Raw genomic sequence first — 13,750 nt, 5'->3', positions numbered from 1 at the left:
CCCTGTCTACTTCAGTCCAACAGCCCAATGTCATTCCTTCTCCCAGACTCTCATGTTGTTCTATACATCTCTTTTTGCTCCATATTCCAGTTAATCACATCTGAAACCCTTTCACTTAGTCCTGAAGTGCATTAGCGAAATACTTGTATCTTTAAGCTTTTCTATGTTTTATTGCATTCTTTCTCAAATGGGAAACTGACTCACTTTTAAGGATATTGCTTCCCTTGTAGCTCAAGATGATGACTGTTGGTCTGATGTACTCCTCAGACTTAGAATTAAGGTATGTGTCCGTTGGGTTCTCATTGTTATTTTCAGACACTCCCTCTTCCCCAACCTCTCTGATTTTGAATGTCTTAATTTCACGTACTCAGAGATTTCTAATAACTGCCTTCTTCAATGCTGTGGCCTTTATACCTTAGAGGATTTAGTTCCAGTTTCATGATCTTTCTCTCCAATACTGTTGAATAATTAGTTCAGGTGATTTCAATATTCATGTAGGTGGATCCTTCCAATATTATTACTTACAATGTCTTTAATGTTCTTTCCTCTGATTATCTTGTGCTATTTCCACCTCAGCCATTCATTTCCATGGTTATAAATGAGCTTCTCATTGACAAAACTTCAGTGCTATTACAACCTTAATTTTAAATGCCTTGTATTAGACTACCACTTCCTGTCTTTCTACTTTGCTCCTTCAAGAACATTAACTCCAACATTTCTTTAAACTAAATGATTATTACTCTCTCTGCTATCCACTTTCCCTTCCATAACACCTTTACTTTTTAATCAGCTTAGCTCCATGCTTCATCATCATCAACACCCTTGTCTCTCTCATCTTTCATCATACCTGAAAAATCTTAACCCTACTGAAAATCTCTATTTACGTGCACTTGTACTTAAGAAGTTAATTGATGCAGAGGAAAACTCACAAAGGGCTGACAGATTTCATTTAAATATATGACACCGCCAGTAGTTGTCCCGTAGTACAGCCACATCATTCTATTATATTTTCCTGTTCCATTCACTCTCCTAATATCCCAGATTACTTTTTTTATAATTTCTCCTTTCTCTTTTAACATCCAAGTCTTCCTCTATTCTCCTTTTTCTAAACTTATGATGTCTTTGTATCTCATTAAAAGAAAATGAACATAAAAAACAAAACCACAATCCTCACTTCTGCTGACACTATGGCACTATGTTATCTCCTTGAATTTATATCCAAAACCTTTGACTTCTCCGTTGTTAGCAGGAATGTACTTTCTGTATTCCTAACTAAGGCAGCCTCTACTTCAACACTAGTTTCCTTTTTTCAACTACAGTGTGTCCATAAAGTCATGGTGCACTTTTGACCGGTCACAGGAAAGCAACAAAAGATGATAGAAATGTGAAATCTGCACCAAATAAAAGGAAAACCCTCCCAGTTTCTGTAGGATGATGTGGCAGCATGTGTGCTGTGCAGATGATGATGTAACACCGTGTATACAGAGGACCAGCCCACGGCCATGCCAGTTGAGATGTGGATGGTACAGAGGAAAGTTCAGTGTGTTCTGTGGCTCGCTAAATTCGAATCCGTGACCAAAGCGCAACGTGAATATTGGCGCGTTTATAACGAAGAGCCACCACATAGGAATAACATTACTCGGTCGGATAAGCAGTTGAAGGAAAGAGGCAGTTTGGTGGAGAAATCCCATTCTGGTAGGCCATCAGTTAGTGATGAGTCTGTAGAGGCTATACAGGATAACTAACTAAGAGCCCTAAAAAATCTGTGCATGAGCCACATTGAACTGTACTGAATAGGTATGAAACTAGGAGAGTTTTCCTTTTATTTGGTGCAGATTTCACATTTCTATCGTGTTTTGTTGCTTTCCTGTGACTGGTCAAAAGTGCACCATGGCTTTACGGACACACTGTGTTTAAGACCATAGATCCAACAATAAATCTGTTCTTTGTGTGGTCATTTTTCACTTTCAACTGGAAAATAGGGTTTTCATTTCTAAACAAGCTGTGGGACATCTTATCGAGGCAACAGTGGTAGGAGCTGCTCCTGCAGGTCTGCTCCACCACCCAAGGACAACAGGAAGAAGAGAGATGCTATAAAGCTAGTCGAAAAGGACAAAGATCCAGTGAACAAATTGGGGGCAAGGCCAAAATAAGAAATGGACCAAAGGCAAAGTTCAGGACAAGCTCAGTAACCTAGACTTATTTGACAAAGCAACAAACTCTGGAAGGAAGTTCTCAACTATGGTTCTAACCCCAGCTGTTGTATCTTAGAGACTGAAGACCCGTGGTTCCTTGGCCAGGGCCACCCTATGAAAGATCCTTACTAAAGGACTTATTAAACTAGTTTCAAAGTACAGAGTTCAATCAATTTACACCCTAAACACCTAAGGTGGGGATGCTCTAACTGCTGGTGAAGATGTGGGAACAACAGGTCCCACCAGCTGTACATTTTGAGAAATAAATCTTCATTGAATAAATAAAAAAATTTATGACTTCTCCCATTAAAATGTATTAAAAAGAACATAAGGAAAGCAAAATCCCAAAACGCTTTGACTGCATATTGCATTGTAGCTTCCACTGTACTCCTCTGGTTCTTCTTTAGAAAAACAAAACAAAACAAAACAAAAACACAAAAACAAAACAGGCTAGAATTAAATATAATTATTCTTTTCAGTTCCTAAAGTCTTTTTCTCTTGAACCCATTCCAACCAGGTTTGTGCCACTACCATTTCATTGAAATGGCTATTGTCAGTATAACCAGTGAAATCTCAATGATCAAATCTGATCATCAGTTCTCTGGTCTGTCAGGTGCACTTGGCAAACCTATTTCACACATGTTCATGGCTGCCCGAATCCTGTGCTTTCCTGTTTCACTGACTGTGCTCTCAGTCTGCTTTGCCAGCTCCTCCTCAAGATTCTGTGCTCACAATGTTGTATTGCTCCTATTCCTGCTGTCCTGTTGAGCAGATAAAATATATTACGCTCACTTTGTTAAAGATGGCGCTGCCCACGTGGAAGCCGTCACCCAGATGATATTAATGTGTGTTTCTGTGGGCTGTGGGCAGGCAGGATCCTTGTAGTCTGGGGCTTGGTTTTAGGACTAAGCCTTTCCCACCATTTTTGCTGTGGAGTGGTACGATCCAACTATGCCCCAGATAAGTGACTTTGTATTAGAGACTTCCCTATTTTGTATATTGGATTAAAGGTTTTGATTTCTATACTATAAAATGGAGGCAGAACGAGAGCTTGCTCTCTTAGTTCCTGAGATTAGAATTAGAGGAGAGAGGAGAGAGCAGAGAAAGGCCATGTGGAGGAGGCCAGGAGAAGTAGCCAAGATGGCAGAGTGTTGAGTGAGAAGCCAGTTTGTGCAGAGTTTGTGCAGGTAGAAGGAAGGAGATGGGGAACAGAGGAGAATAAATCTTGTGAGCTAGAAACCTTTGATTCTAGGAAACTCGGATAAGTCAGTAGCCTTGTGAGCACTGAATGTGAGTGGGTTTTGGAGCCCAGTGTGTGTTTTTACTTGCCCACCGGGTGCAAGCTAGGATTAAAGATGATGGCCCATCAGTTTTTGGCTCCATTGTTTCTTTACCGACTGTCCGAATCCAATGCGAACCTGCATGGGCCAGGCAGCTGTGATGGTAGCCCTGGCTACTGGCTTTACACATCCTATGGCTTTCAATATGATGTTTGCTTTCATTCCGAAATCACTATGTTTAGTTTGAGCACCTAAATTAAACTCCAGATTTAAATAAATTTCTAGCTGATGGCTCCATTTAATTGCCATCTTCTACTTAATAAGTTCAGAATCTGATATCTGATTTCTGACCCCCCCCTTCCACACTTCTGAGTACTTGGCACTGCCAACTGTCTAGTCACTCAACACAAAATTTTTTTTTTTTTTTTTTACAGAGACAGAGAGAGTCAGAAAAAGGGACAGACAGACAGGAATGGAGAGAGATGAGAAGCATCAATCATCAATTTTTCGTTGTGACACCTTAGTTGTTCATTGATTACTTTCTCATATATGCCTTGACCGTGGGCCTTCAGCAGACCAAGTAACCCCTTGCTCGAGCCAGCAACTTGGGTCCAAGCTGGTTAGCTTTGCTCAAACCAGATGAGCCCACATTCAAGCTGGTGACCTCAGGGTCTCGAACCTGGGTCTTCTGCATCTCAGTCTGATGCTCTATCCACTGCACCACCGCCTGGTCAGGCTCAATACAAAATCTTTAAAGTAACATTTAATGTCTCTAAACATGCTGCATTTACTCTAAAAGCAAGTCCCATTGGGTCTACATTAAATACCTACAATGAGAACATCTCCTTCACGTTCTCCCTTACTTTCTCCATCACTTATATTCATGTCTCAGCCCCCACCATCTCTTAGATGGATTACAGCAATAGCCCCAAATGGCTATTGCCATTTTTTTCTTTTGCAATCAACCTAGCAGCCAGGATGATACCTGGAAAGGATGTCAATTCATTTAATCTCAATGCACAAAACTGCTCTTGGTTTTTTATATCATTCAGTGAATAAGCAAAAGTCCTCCAGTGGCCTAGTGAGCCCAACATGACTGAACCTTGGGCCACCTCTCTGATCTCTCCTCATTCCATACTCTTCCTGGATCAGTCCTTGCCAGTCAAACTGGAATCACTGATGCCCTTCAAATGGGCATGTAGGTGTTATACCTCAAGGCCTTAGCACCTGCTGTTCCCTTGCCTTGAAATGCTTTCCCCCCATATGATCTCAGGCCTTTTTCCCTCATCTCCTTCAGATCTCTGCTCAAATACCTTTAAATCAGTGAAGCATTTCCTCAGTACTGTCTTTAAAACAGCAATCCCCTTGTCATATCACTTCCTATCCCCTTCCAGTGTTTTACTTTTTTTATCGCCCTTCACCACTTCACTCTGACTGTTACATCCCTAGCACCTGAAACAATGCCTGCTATTCAGCACATGTTCAGAAAATATTCATTAACTAGATACAGTAGACAAAATATGATGATGTAATTCAGTTCAAAATTCCTGCCTGGGTCTCTCCATATAGTTGATCAAAAATGAGAGTAGAAGCAAGACACTGAGAAAGAGAAATTGTGTTTCCCTTGCTAATATTACCTACACAGTGAATTGAGTGTCTGCACACAAAAGAACAGCCACATAAAGCTATGCTTTAGTAGCTTTACTAGTACAGAAATGATTAAAAGAAAAAATAATTTTTCTATTAGCAAACTAGTTTTGGGTCATCAGCAGTATTTCCCAAAGAGTATTTCATTTGAAAATGTTGTAAGAGGTCTATTACAAGGCACTACCGATGAGAGAACTTTTTTAGTACACAAGCTTAGAAAAGTTGTCACAGACTTTTAAACAGGGTTCCCCATTGTAGGACTTCTAAAATCTCTTAAGATTCAAAATTTTATTGTAAATCCTATAGGAAGAATAATTTATACACTGTTAACCAAATCTATTTAAAAGTATAACCCTTTATTTTCACAAAGCTCTTTATGGCATATCATTAAGTCGACTCTGAAATGTAACAGTTTATGATTTAATTTGCAAGCATTCTATTTTCTGTAAGTATTCACATGAGGTTAAAAATAATCAGTCAGTGATATTAGAAACCATTCTTCTGTCTATCTAATTGATTAATTCACTGATTAAATAATATTTATTTAACACCTATTATAGGTATTATTTTCGGCACTGAGATAATAGGAAGAACAAAGTCCCTGTTCTTACGAAGATTGCATTTTACTTCCCACTAGTAAAACCAATGAGGTACAATACCATCATAGATACAAAGGCCCAGTCAATATAAACTATTTCTCAAATATATGGGAGAGAACATGTGTGTTATTATAAAACAATAGTAATTTTATTATTTTCATTTACATAATTTTACTGTTATAGGATAAGAAAATCTATAATAACCTTTTAAATTTCTAACAGTGCAGTGCCAGTCTGTGGTGTGATATCACATTTTTGTGAACTTAAAAAGAAACGTATTTTTAATCATCCTACACACAGAGAGATGAACTAGATGGCAAAAATTTTTTACTCTTATCTGAACACTGGATTTACTAAGCTCTGTACACTTTGGCAAGTCACTAAGAACCTCTAAATGACAAGATATTTGGCTTTAGGTGAATTGAAGAAATATATATGGAACACCTGATCTATAAAATGGTGATTCTTATTCCTACTCTGTATTTCTGCTTCAGTGTTTAACTAACATCTGAGGAGTGGGAGATATAAACACACATATATATAATCATCATCAGTATTTTCTATAGCAGTAAATATCTATAGTTATGTAAATGGCACTGCTTAATAAATTTATATATATTGTATTTACCTTTTTTTTTAATTGAGATGAGAGGAAATAGAGAGACAGGCTTTCATATGTGCCCCCATAGGGATCCGCCTGGCAACTGATACAGGGGGCTGATGCTTCAATCAACCAAGCTATCCTCAGCACTTAAGGTCGATGTTGGACCCATCAAGACATTGGCTGTGATGGGAAGAGAGAGAGAAAATAGAAAGGGAGAGAAAGAGAAGCAGATGGTCACTTTGGCTGTTTGTCATGACCAGGGATCAAATCCAGGATGTCTGCACACCAGGTGAACACTCCACCCTCTGAGCAAATAGGCCAGAGCCTATGCTCACTTTTAAACTAGAAAGTTTGGGAGACATGTAATCAGCTAACTGAAGAAAAAATGTTCTGCTTTCTTGATAAATAAATAGTATGATATGGAATTATTTTCAACATGATGCATGCACAAAAAGGGTGATATCTGCATGGTGGTTGTAAGCTGTCAGATGAGGTGTTTTATATTTATTAGGTAGAATCAAGAAAGGCTAAGAGAACTCAAAACCTATTTGATATGACATTTAACTTTGAAAAGAGAATTTACCAACAAAGAAATTACAGGACGGTTGGAGAAAGGTTAGGTGAGTGTCAGAGAAATGGGGAAAAGGTGTAAAATGTGTTGTTTCAAGAAATGACATAATTAAGTGTGATAAATTCATGGGAAAATGGAGAAGAATTGAGAAGCAAATAATATAAGGGGTGAGTATAAAGAACTGGAATTTCTTTCCTCTAAGTGTCTAGAGAAAAAATCTTGAACTGGCAGTCATCTATCCTAGTCAAACACATCTATTCTCTTCTCTCCTCCCATAATCTTCTTTTCCCTCACAAGCCCTATTCCACAGTTCAGACGGGTTCACTTTTAACTCAAGCTGCTACTTCCATCCTCAGCAAATACTTTATTACTGCTCCCGGGGATGGAATTAACTTTTTATCTTCTCTGACCTAGATTTGATGACTCCAGTTTCTGAGGTGATTTTAATAGAACTCTTCTATCCACATAATTTATTCTAATAAAACGTGCTCATACAAGCTCAGGAATTAATGCAGAAAAGGCCATTCTTGTAATGCAAATGTACTTGGTCTTGTTTGTGGCCCTGTTCTTCAGCTACCTCCCGGGAGAATTTTATCACCATGAGTGACCTTCCCTGTGCAGACTGCTGCAGTGGACTCCGGCCCTCTCTTTACATTTTTGTGTTCCTTCGGGTGTAGAACTGGTTTTCTACCTAATTATCTGAATGTGGGTGAAACTGACATGTTAGTGTAAGCAGTGGAGCTAATCAATAGTTTAATCAGTCACTCCATTTCTAATTCTGTTTGTGTTACTTACATTATTCATCACACGTACAAATAACGCCTTTTTCCCGCCTCCTGACAAAGTCGAAATCAGGTCAAGTTGAGCAATATGAACATATTTGGAGGAAAAAGAAAATGATTTCATTCTCCTTATTTTGGATTTGAAGGTTATTGTGAAGAGACAAGTAAAAACACATGAAAATTGATTTATGTGCGAGTATCTGACTCCTGCAGATGAACTTAGTGCGCTACTTCTTCTTGTTTGCAACTATAATAGGTCAAATCAATTTAAAGTTACTCTCAGAGTTAACTTTCAAAGGGAAATGTAGAGAGGTAATGGGATCAACAGCACAGGGTTATCCTGCATAATTAAATATAATATATATGGAACAAAATGACTGTTCAACAAATGACATTTAAGCATACAAACCCAACCATTAAGCTTGAGGATGTTGATCAATGGAGAGTTCTTTGATGACAGAGGTAAATCCTGTAGCTAGGAGTCCCTGCTAGGTCAAAGCTGGAATTCAGAGCTGGGGTTTCCAGCTAACCATTGACCTTTTGGGAGTATCAGCATATCGATTAGCATAAATAGGTAATCATCATTTTTTTGTTATTCTGGCTTTGTTATAGTTGATGGCTATTGTTATCATGTATTAATTAGTCTATTTTTTTTTTTTGACCAAGGGAAGCAACATTATTTATTTATATTTTTAGACAGAAAGTTATGTATAAGACAGAAGAAAGAGACCAAGAGGGTGGAGGACATTCTTTATTCCCTTTACTTGGCTCCAGGAATTATTGTTCAGTCCCTCCAAGAAGAAGAGGAATCAGAAACTAAAGAAATTGATGTCATGTAGGCCTTTGTGAGAACTGAGAGAAAAGCAGTGCTTGTTTAGTACTCTAGGAAGCACCAGGAGTCACCACCCGAGGCAAAACATTGCTTTCCTAGGCAATTAGCTGGGGTGGCAGACTCAGCAGAACCCTGGCAGAAAATTGCAACTACTCAAGCAGCACTGAAAGCCCGGATGGGTAGCACAGATCTCCCGCGGACACCTGGCAGGGCAGTGTAGTCCCAGATGGCAGAGATTCATCGTGACCATATGTGCGATATCCCTTGGGGACGATAAGAAATATGTGAGGGCAGAAACTTTGTAGAGTCTGGCATTTCAGGTGAAAAGATGAGGTCGAAGCTGAACCAGGGCTATTTGCAATGCTCTCCTAACTATATATATAACCCCACAGAAGTCATTTCCAGTGACAAGAACAAAATTTTTATACTTGTTTTACTCAAGGGCCATCACCAAACATCATCACCAACAAGTTTCATTTTTGGCAATCTCTACAAGAATATTGTATTCTGATGTGTTATTATAGCCACATCACATAAACGTGCAGGTTCATATGAAATTAACATTTGGCATGAGGTCCACAGTTTGAGAACTTGAAAGAGCCTTGAGGTAATGTAACCTAGGTGGTTTTCACACATACTTGGTTTGTAGAACTTTTTTGTTAGGAATGCTTTTCTATTCAATATACATTTACAAAGTATACATGCATAAGTAAGTATTAATGTAAATGAGATAAAGAAAGTGCTTGTCTCATATGGGGGGAATCTCTCTTTCTACACACACACACACACACACACACACACACACACACACACACACACACACCCGGCAATGATCCGTGAGTTTATAAATAAAAAGGAATGATATAATGGGCAGAGAAACAAGGATGGGAAAAACTGAGAATGTGGGAAAAGAACTTTTCACAGGAACAAATGTTTTTTGACCCAGGGCCTGAAGGATGGGGAAATTTTTTAAAAGCAGAAATAGTCAAATAAGTTGTTCTCAGCACAATAAGAGTATAAAGAAAGGCAGAGTCTTCGAAACCTGAGAAGTTCAGGGAAATACATTAGGGAGAGACTATACAGGCCTAACATTCTAACTGACTTTAAGGACAGTGTGGGTTCATTTTGAGAAGAATATTGCTAAACAAAGTTGTACCTCGGGGAGATTTTTCCAGCAAATGAAGAGACCCTTTCTCTCTAAGGGCAGGGGAGTAGGAGAAGGGACAGGGTGTGTGGATGAAGCCTCACCCCAGACGCTCTCTCCCTACAGCCCTGCAGTGACCGTTGAGGTGACTTGGCAGAGACTAGAGAGCTCTACAGGCAGAACTTGACAGCCTTTTGTTGGGGCCGTCTTCCATTTTTCCCAACTGAATGAACCGAGGATTAGAAATCATGAATAATTTAATCAAGATTGTACACTTCTTGGACATTGCGCTCCTCAGCGCTTGGTGGCAGACTGGTGGATGGAGACGGGAATTCTGTTCTGGTTCACTTCATACATTAAAAGTCTGCTTTCCCTGGAAAAAAGTTTCCGTTTTCCAGGAATTTATCAGTTCTTTAGGGAAATCTGAGTTCACAGGCAAGAATATTGGCAAACCACTGGCTGTTACAATGTCTATACATGCTTGATCGTTATTATATTTTATTATTATTATTATTATTATTATTAGAGAGGATAGAGATTGTGTGTGTGTGTGTGTGTGTGTGTGTGTGTATTTAGAGTCATGAAGGACCTTGGCATTTGATTCTTTTTTTTAAATTAATTTTAATGCAGTGGCATTGATAAATCAGGGTACATATGTTCCGAGAAAACCTCTCCAGATTATTTTGACCTTTGATTATGCTGCATACCACTCACCCAAAGTCAAATTGTCTTCTGTCACTTTCTATCTGGTTTTCTTTGTGCCCCTACCCTCCCACTACCCCCTCCCTATCCTTCCTCGCCCCCTCCCCACCCCTCCATCCCACTCCCTGTTACAATCACATTCTTGTCCATGTCTCTGAATCTCATTTTTATGTCCCATCTATGATTGGTTCATACAGTTCTTAGTTTTTTCTGATTTACTTATTTCACTCCGTATAATGTTATCAAGGTCCATCCATGTTATTGTAAATGATTCGACGTAATCATTTCTTATGGCTGAGTAGTATTCCATAGTATATATGTACCAAAGCTTTTTAATCCACTCGTCTTCTGACGGACACTTGGGCTGTTTCCAGATCTTCCCTATTGTGAACAATGCTGCCATAAACATGGGGGTGCATTTCTCCTTCTAGAACTGTTCTATGGTGTTCTTGGGGTATATTCCTAAAAGTAGGATGGCTGGGTCAAAAGGCAGTTTGATTTTCAATTTTTTGAGGAATCTCCATACTGTTTTCCACAGAGGCTGCACCAGTCTGCATTCCCACCGGCAGTGTAGGAGGGTTCCCTTTTCTCCACATCCTCGCCAGCACTTATTCTGTGTTGTTTTGTTGATGAGCGCCATTCTGACCAGTGTGAGGTGATATCACATTGTGGTTTTAATTTGCATTTCTCTAATGATTAGTGATGTTGAGCATTTTTTCATGTGCCTATTGGCTATCTGTATGTCCTCTTTGGAGAAGTGTCTATTCATTTCTTTTGCCCATTTTTTGATTGGATTTTTTGTCTTTCTGGTGTTGAGATTTACAAGTTCTTTATAAATTTTGGTTATTAACCCCTTATCAGATGTACTGTCAAATATGTTCTCACATTGTGTAGTTTGCCTTTTTATTCTGTTCTTATTCTTTGGTTGTGCAAAAGCTTTTTAGTTTGATATAGTCCCATTTGTTTACCCTGTCTTTTATTTCCCTTGCCCATGGAAATAAATCAGCAAATATATCGTTGCGAGATGTCGAAGAGCTTACTGCCTATGTTTTCTTCTAAGATGCTTATGGTTTCACGCCTTACATTTAAGTCTTTTATTCATTTTGAGTTTATTTTTGTGAATGGTGTAAGTTGGTGGTCTAGTTTCATTTTTTTGTAGGTAGCTGTCCAGTTTTCCCAACACCATTTGTTGAAGAGGCTGTCTTTACTCCATTGTATGCCCTTACCTCCTTTGTCAAATATCAGTTGTCCATAGAGCTGTGGGTTTATTTCTGAGTTCTCCGTTCTGTTCCATTGATCTATGTGCTTGTTCTTATGCCAGTACCAGGCTGTTTTGACTACAATGGCCTTGTAGTATAACTTGATATCAGGAAGTGTGATACCTCCCCCTTTATTCTTCTTTTTTAAGATTGCTGAGGCTATTTGTGTTCTCTTTTGGTTCCATATAAATTTTTGGAATATGTGATCTATATCTTTAAAGTATATCATTGGTATTTTAATTGGTATTGCATTGAATTTATAAATTGCTTTGAGTAATATAGACATTTTAATGATGTTTATTCTTCCTAACCATGAGCATGGTATATGCTTCCACTTGTTTGTATCTTCCTTGATTTCTTTTATCAATGTTTTATAATTTTTCGAGTACAAGTCTTTAGTCTCTTTGGATAAATGTACTCCTAGGTACTTTATTTTTTTGGTTGTAATTGTGAAGGGGATTGTTTCCTTAATTTCTCTTTCTGACTGTTCATTGTTGGTGTATAAAAATGCCTCTGATTTCTGAGTATTAATTTTATATCCTGCCACCTTGCTGAATTCATTTATCAAGTCCAGTAGTTTTTTGACTGAGACTTTAGGATTTTCTATATACAATATCATATCATCTGCAAATAATGATAGCTTTACTTCTTCTTTTCCAACTTGAATGCCTTTTATTTCTTCTTCTTGTCTGATTGCTGTGGCTAGGACTTCCAGGACTATGTTGAATAAGAGTGGTGAAAAGGGGCACCCCTACTTGTTCCGGATCTTAAGGGGATTTTAAAAAATTTTTGCTCATTGAGTATGATGTTGGCTGTGGGTTTGTCATAGATGGCTTTTATCATGTTGAGGTATGTTCCCTGTATTCCCACTTTGCTGAGAGTTTTGATCATGAATGGGTGCTGGATTTTATCAAATGCTTTTTCTGCATCTATTGAAATTATCACATGGTTTTTCTCCTTCCTTTTGTTTATGTGATGAATAACATTGATAGATTTGTGAATATTGTACCAGCCTTGCCTCCCCAGAATAAATCCCACTTGATCATGGTGTATGATTTTTCATATATTATTGGATCTGGTTTGCTAATATTTTGTTGAGGATTTTATCATCTATATTCATCAGGGATATTGGCCTATAATTTTCTTTCTTTGTGTTGTCTTTGCCTGGTTTTGGAATCAGAATTATGCTCGCCTCATAAAAGGAACTCGGAAGTCTTCCTTCCTCTTGAATTTTTTGAAATAGCTTGAGAAGGATAGGAGTTAGTTCTTTGAATATTTGGTAGAATTCACTTGTGAAGCCATCAGGCCCAGGACTTTTCTTTGTTGGGAGTTTTTTGATAACTGTTTTGATCTCATTTGGTGTAATTGGTCTGTTTAGGTTTTCGGATTCTTCCAGATTGATTTTTGGAAGATTGTATGTTTCAAGGAATTTGTCCATTTCATCTAGGTTGTCTAGTTTATTGGCATACAGTTCTTCATAGTATTTTCTTACAATCCTTTGGATTTCTGTTGTGTCAGATGTTATTTCTCCACTCTCATATCTAATTTTAGTTATTTGAGTCCTCTCTCTCTTTTTCTTGGTGAGTCTAGTTAAAGGTTCATCAATCTTGTTTACCTTTTCAAAAAACCAGCTCCTAGTTTCATTGATCCTCTGTATTGTTTCTTTAGTCTCTCTGTCATTTATTTCTGCTCTAATCTTTATTATTTCCTTCCTTCTACTACATTTGGGCTTTATTTGCTGTTCTTTTTATATTTCTTTTAGATGCAGGGTTAAGTTGTTTACTTGAGCTTTTTCTAGCTTCTTAAAGTGTGCCTGTACTGCTGTAGCTGTGTCCCATAAATTTTGAGTTGTTGTATGCTCATTATCATTCGTTTCTAGAAATTTATTTCTTCTTTCATCTCATTCTTAATCCATTTGTTATTTAACAACCTACTATTTAGTTTCCATGTGTTTGAGAATTTTTGAGTTTTTCTGTTGTGGTTGATTTCTAGTTTCATGCCACTGTGATTAGAGAAAGTGCTTGATATGATTTCAATCTTCTTTAATTTGTTGAGACCACTTTTGTGCCCTAATATGTGGTCTATCCTAGAGAATGTACCATGAGCACTTGAAAAGAATGTATATTCTGCTGCTT

At 38.1% G+C, this 13,750-nt stretch overlaps 1 pseudogene; it reads left to right on the top strand.

The window, feature by feature from the left end:
• The first annotated feature begins 236 nt into the window (after positions 1-236).
• LOC136389656 (small ribosomal subunit protein eS25-like) lies at positions 237-2,454 on the top strand (annotated as a pseudogene).
• Positions 2,455-13,750: the final 11,296 nt, after the last annotated feature.

This window comes from Saccopteryx leptura, chromosome 1, assembly GCF_036850995.1.
Source record: "Saccopteryx leptura isolate mSacLep1 chromosome 1, mSacLep1_pri_phased_curated, whole genome shotgun sequence".
Classification (NCBI taxonomy): domain Eukaryota; kingdom Metazoa; phylum Chordata; class Mammalia; order Chiroptera; family Emballonuridae; genus Saccopteryx; species Saccopteryx leptura.
This window is presented reverse-complemented; position numbering and strand designations above follow the sequence as displayed.